This window comes from Misgurnus anguillicaudatus, chromosome 23 (genome assembly GCF_027580225.2).
Source record: "Misgurnus anguillicaudatus chromosome 23, ASM2758022v2, whole genome shotgun sequence".
Classification (NCBI taxonomy): Eukaryota; Metazoa; Chordata; class Actinopteri; order Cypriniformes; family Cobitidae; genus Misgurnus; species Misgurnus anguillicaudatus.
This window is the reverse complement of record NC_073359.2, coordinates 26479505-26486582: the sequence shown is the minus strand read 5'-3', so window position 1 is coordinate 26486582 and position 7078 is coordinate 26479505.

The following is a 7078-nucleotide window of genomic DNA, read 5'->3' as shown; positions in this document are numbered from 1 at the left end:
CAACAGGGAAACAACATAAGAGAAGAAAAAATACCTACAATTCTAACAAGGCTTTGCTGTTGTCCCAGAGGACAGTTGACATTTTTGTACATAATCATTTCACTCTTACACTGGTCATTTGTGAGATTAGTAGAACCCTCTCATTAACACCTGAAGATGTGTACCATTAAACAAGCATGCAAACTGGTCAAGGGTTAAAAAAAGGTGAGAAGGGTATGCGAGGATGGTGGGGGAGTGGGTCATATGACGGATGCTTTTATGCTTGCTGCTAACAAAGCATCCTACCCTAATGGAAGCTTATGAAATGTACCCTCCGGCTAGTTTGACACATTAGCCTTATTGAGTTAGCCCTACCATTTGTTCCAAAAACGTGATAGAACAACACCTCCAATGTTTTTGTTGTAGCGAGATATTTTAAGACAACCTTTTTACTAGTAAGTTACCATTGTTTGTTTGACCCATAATGCATTATGGACCGTGACGTAGACTGGTCCAAGCACCGCTACAAACAAAAGGCAAATAAACTATAACATTATCAAGTAAAGCGATTACCTCAATTAGCGAGCGAAATGTCTGCCATTCAAGCCTTTCCAATTTGAGCCTAAACATGCCGTAAACACGGAGGAAGGTATATTTCGCTCACTAACTGAGGTAATAGCTTATCTTGATAACGTTATTGTTTATTTGCCTTATGTTTGTAGCAGCGCTTGGAGCCATCTACATCAGTCCAGAATGCATTATGGGTAAAAACGCTGATTTAAAATATCGCTACAACGAAAACATTGGGGTGTTCTTCTATCACGTTTGTGGGGCAAAACGTTAGGGCTAACCCAAAAAGGCTAATCTGTTAAACTAGCCAGAGGTCCTTTTAATTGACTGCGATTCTCATGCGCATCTCATCAGTAAAGCTGGCTCCGTGATAAATAGTAAATCACCATCACCTGCTTTCAGGTGGAGCAGCATTTACTACACAGAGCCGTATTTCACAGAGAAGCTCTGCAAAATCTCATGCATTATCGGAGGCGATTTTCCACGATTACGAACACGATTTTGCCTAGCTTCTCAGTGAAATACGGCTCTGTGTAGTAAATGCTGCTGCATTTGAAAGCAGGTGATGGCGACTTACTACTAATCATGAAAACAGCTTTACTGATGAGATACGCATGAGAATTGCAGTCAATTTATGGTCCAGCTCTACTGTGCAGTTTGCACTGCATGTCGAAATTGCATATGGCATATGAAAATAATAGGCCACTTTTATGACACTGTTGTTTCCAAATCTGGAGGTGCTGTGGCATTTGCGATGCATGTGTTGTGACTGCGGTGACAGAATTTTCCCACCAGTTAATCGGTGCGTGACAACCCCGATGATACCGGTTTCACAGGGTGGGAGGGGCTTACTTTCAATTTGAATTAGATGCAACTGTTTAAATGCAGTGCTTGCGTACGCAGTCTTAAAGGAATAGTCTACTCATTTTCAATATTAAACTATGTTATTACCTTAACTAAGAAGAGTTGATACATCCCTCTATCATCTGTGTGCGTGCACGTAAGCGCTGGAGCGCGCTGTGACACTTCGATAGCATTTAGCTTAGCCCCATTCATTCAATGGTACCAATCAGAGATAAAGTTAGAAGTGACCAAACACATCAACGTTTTTCCTATTTAAGACGAGTAGTTATACGAGCAAGTTTGGTGGTACAAAATAAAACGTAGCGCTTTTCTAAGCGGATTTAAAAGAGGAACTATATTTTATGGCGTAATAGCACTTTTGGGAGTACTTCGACTCGGCGCAGTAACACTCTCCCTCTCCCATTATGAGAGGGAGAAGGGGAGCAGACTTTTCAGGCGAGTCGAAGTACTCCCAAAAGTGCTATTACGCCATAAAATATAGTTCCTCTTTTAAATCCGCTTAGAAAAGCGCTACGTTTTATTTTGTACCACCAAACTTGCTCGTATAACTATTCGTCTTAAATAGGAAAAACGTAGATGTGTTTGGTCACTTCTAACTTTATTTCTGATTGGTACCATTGAATGAATGGGGCTTAGCTAAATGCTATCGAAGTGTCGCAGCGCGCTCCAGCGCTTACGTGCACGCACACAGATGATAGAGGGATATAGTTAGTTAAGGCAATAACATAGTTTAATTTTGAAAATGAGTAGACTATTCCTTTAAATCTCATATGAATTTGCATGCAATGCTCTGTGATGATGCGCGTTCAGCTCTGCTGAATTCAGGCAGAAGACACATTCATGTTTGCTCTCTCTAACGAAACTAAATGATTTAATTACAAAAAAATATCAAAACGCCGGTGAAAGACGGTGTCGCGGTGGGCAAGTGATCTAACCGGTAAGAGGCTGACACACTGGTAATCACCGTTACACCGACTATCGCGACAAGCCTACTCGGCCACTGTAAATTAGCACCTGAAACTACTTACAAAGTATGTCTTGAAGAAGTCTTTGTTCTCATCTCCAAGGAGAATGGGAAGGCCACGGAGGACTGCTTAGCAGTAACATCTGTATTCTGAAAGATAATTTCATACATAGCACCCATAATGGTCAAGGACCATCAATTAACAGCTCTGAAAATACAATGTGGTTACACTATTTTGCTGACACCATTAAATCATTAATGTGCATGAAAAACTTACCCCCAGTGTGATTTAATGATGCAAATACGCCTTAAGTATCTGGCCGGTACATCCACCCTTGGACTTGGAAATGTCAAGACAGCAAGGAGTGTATTTGTCCAGTTCTTTGAAAAACTCGATTTTGAGGTTTTTGCTGGTTAAGCTAAAGAACTCTGACAGAACCTAAAGAAACAGACAAATGAGCATTTAATGAAGTCATTTTGGATGCGTTTTAATAACAAATCACTAGGTCACAATGGCCAGAAAATTAGTATTACACAAGCCTCGAAAATGAATATATTACTGCAACTTCTGCATCCAATCAGCTCTAATGAATGCTTGCTTGTAAGGCATAAAGGATACATGTATGTATATTGCCCTGCTACTCATTCCATTACAACAGGCTATCTGAATATAACAAATTGTATATGTATGTATTTTACGCTTAGAATTAGTCAAGGGGGTTATATGGTTATTTGGTTCATATCATAACTTTCTATTCTGAAAGTTTCATTAATTGTGCATAATAGGGCTGGGTATTGTTAGGAATTTCACAATTCGATTCGATTCCGATTCTTGAGGCTTCAATTCAATTCGATATTGATTTGTTTGCTTCAATATCGATTCAATAATAAGTAGATACACAAGTAATTAAGTACCTGAGTAGCCTATATTTTAATTTTAGCTTTTAGTGCAGACTTGAAGGGAGTGCAGCTGCTGTTTGCCATCTTGCTGTTTTGGTAAAGCGTGTTTTGGTAAACGTGTCTTGTACAACGCTGAACGCTCTCACTAGAGCAGGGCTATTCAGTTAGTTTGTCATGGGGGCCAGTTCATGAAAAGCATCTCAAATAAGGGGCCGAATATATATCAGTGATTATGACTACATTTATATTTAAACTGCATAACAACAAAATCAGTGCATTGCACAATAGGCTTTTTCTACAAACATGTATTTTCAAACTGCATACAACAAAATTAGTGCATTGTAAGATGTCCAAGTAGGCTTTTTCTACATCCAGACATGTTCATATGTTGTATTTTAAAACTGCATAACAATATAAGTGCACTGTAAGATGCTTTAATTTACATATAAACGGGTAAATTAGAGCCATATCACATTCATTGAGAATTGAACTTATTTACTCACTTTAGTACACATAACAAAAAAGTTTACAATATTAACATAACATTGTTTTATGCTGTTTTTGTCAAAGCTAATTATTTCACTACCTCTATTTAAACTACATCTCATTAACAGCCATCTTAATAATTGGCAAACATTAGTCTAGCTTCTAATAAGAGAAATTAAACTTTTAGATTTCGCTAGAGCAGTAAAATCAGGTGTATGTTTGTCAGTAGATACGCGTTCAGTGGTGCAGGTGTTGAGAGCGATGGGTGATTAACTGTTACTAACCGTTTCAATGCGTTTCCTTTATTAAGACATCTAATGTCATTGTGGATAAGCAAGTCATCATTGAGCCGACATATCAATGTATATGGAAATACAAGGAGTTAAAACAGCCATAGAGTCCGTGGTTTCACCACTGTCGCGTCTTGATATGCGGGCGCGAGCGGCTCGCGGTAGACCAAAGCGCGGATATAAACACGTGACACAGCTGCTCGCGCCAGTCACGTGACGCGCGCTCTGCATCTCATGCCGTAACAGATGCACGCTCATCAACTCGTAACTGTAGGGCCCGTTGTCCAACTACATTTATTTTAATTCTACATTTATTTATTCTAGAGATGTCTTTTTCACAGACTACATAAAGGGCCGGATCAAATTACCTCGGGGAGCGGGCGCTAGAGTGTTGCCCACCCATAGCGGCGCCACTGGCCGGTAGGCTGAATCGATTCATAGGATTTGATGAATCAATATTGAATTGAGGAACAAATAATTGCAATGCATTGATGAATCGATATTTTTACCCAGCCCTATGTGCTGCAACTGCATAGGTTTAGTATCTAGTATTTTTCAGTAATGCAGTTATTTTGGGAAAATTTTAAATAATTGCAGGCTGAGTTGAGGTGCCCTTAATTTTCTGCTTGGGCCAAAATATTAAATAAATAACCTTAATTATTTTAAAATCACAAAAATACCAAATGCCCTTTCAATAGAAAAATATATCCCACCTTTAATATCGGAGCACATTAACAGTAAGTTACAAACCTTGAGCGGGAGCGTGAAGTGCACTTCCTGCTTGGCAGTCTCTGCATTAACGCTAATGTTAAAAACAGAAAAAAAATATTCGAATCTCAAAATTAAAAATCGAATGAATATATGAATATTCTGATCCAGACCTCCTGCATAACAGCTGAGCTAGCAGATAAGTTAAAGTTTTACTGTGCCATCGCCAGTTATAGCCGATGCACGCAACAGTTAACAAGCACATTGCGTTTGGCGATATAAATTCATATTTACAGTTTAAGAAATTTGAGATTTACAAGGTGGGACTATGACAAGGTGGTTAGCTAGCTTTACATCACAAACAAAACTCAGCTCAGAACATTAACAGAACATAGTCCTGACTTTACTAAATTGTAGAAATGCATTTAACCTACAAACAGACTGAAGTATTACATACATGGCCTCTCCAAATTAAAGGGGCCATTCCGTGAAAATGTTAGCATTGCCACTTTGTAGGTTTGAGCAAAAATGTGTCGTTTTGGGTGTGTCTCTCAAAATGCAAATGAGCCGATGGAGTGCAAACACTGATCACAATGATGGTGGTTTGATTCAATTCAAACTCAATTGTGCTGTGAATTATTTTCTTTTTCTTTCTCTCTGCACTAAATGGCAGTGCTGTGGTTGGATAGTGTACATTAAAGGGGACATACTTTGAGATTTTAAGATGTAAACTTAATCTAAATCTAGGGTCTGAGCAAAAGTGTGCCGTTTTGGGTGTGTCATATAAAATGCAAATGAGCGGATGAAGTGCAACCACTGATCACAATGATGGTGGTTTGTTGCAATTGAAACTCTATTGTGCTATGAATTATTCTCTCTCTCTCTTTCTCTCTGTACTAAATGGTTGTGCTGTGGTTGGATAGTGCAGATAAAGGGGGCGGTATTACCTTATTCTGACATCACAATAAGGGCCAAATTACAATTACCTATTTTTTCACATAGTTGCAGAGAATAGTTTACCAAAACTAAGTTACTGGGTTGATCTTTTTCACATTTTCTAGGTTGGTAGAAGCACTGGGGACACAATTATAGCAGTTAAACATGGAAAAAGTCAGATTTTCATAATATGTCCCCTTTAAGGGGGCTGTATTATTCTAATTAGATATCCTTATGACCAGTGCTGGACTGGTAATCTGGCATACCGGGCAAATGCCCGGTGGGCCGACGTCCTTGGGGGCCGGTGAATATAATATGATTTTTTTTATTGGCCAACGACCGGCCCATAAAGCAGGCACAGCGGCCCATTGGTTCATTTTCCATACTGACACTGGGCTGGCCGAATCATCTCTTAACAAGCTCCACCCCTCTGTTTCTTGTGTCAGATGGACACAGCAATGATCTGACACAAGAAACAAAGGGCGAGTATCATACAGACGTATCATACATCTCACACTATTTTTGTCTGACCAGCCCCATAACACTCGTACATCGCGCAACGCAGCACGTTGCTTTCTTTCTTTGTTTTAATGTAATTCATTAATGGCGCTAAAAGGTGCGGTGGCAATGTATCGCATTTTCCAAAAAAGTTAGATGTTTTTTTTCCGAACAGACCGGCCAAAGAGACACCTAATCAGCAGCCCATTGTTTTTTTTTTATTTGACATTTGGCTAGCCTAATAACAACTTTTAGGGCATTTTATGAAGCATGCAGCGTCAGTGTGCCTCTGTCAAAATAAGAGACTACTGAGGACCGCGTGGACGTGTGGTAAGCAGAACTGCATCTAAAACACTGTTGTTAGATATCCTCTTGATAAAACACAGTCAAAAACACAAGTGATAGACCAATTACTGATTGCAAAATGACAGTGATTACACTGCAATAAAATACAGTGTGGTCAGAATTATTAGGTAGCTACATAAAACTTTTGATCACAGTTTTATCAAACATGTTTTACTAATTCCGAGCCAAGTTGATCTTGGTGGCTACCATTCGTTTTGTAAATGGAGCATTTGTAAGTAGTGCATTGTTGTTGGTGATGTCTGGCTGGAGAGAAAAACACCTTATATTCAAGTGTGCAGAATTATTAGGCACATTTTCTTTTACATTAAAAATGGGCCAAAAAAAAACTTTTAACACACACACTGGAAATTCATCACCCGACGTCCACAAGAAAGATGCCATGCATGGAAACCGCAAAACCGAGGCCCGACCACCACACAAGAAATCCTGATTCGGGCAGCAAGGGCACCAAACAGGATGAAAGGAAAAGACACACACAAAATGAATGTTGGTTATTGAGATTACTGTGTTTTGGAAT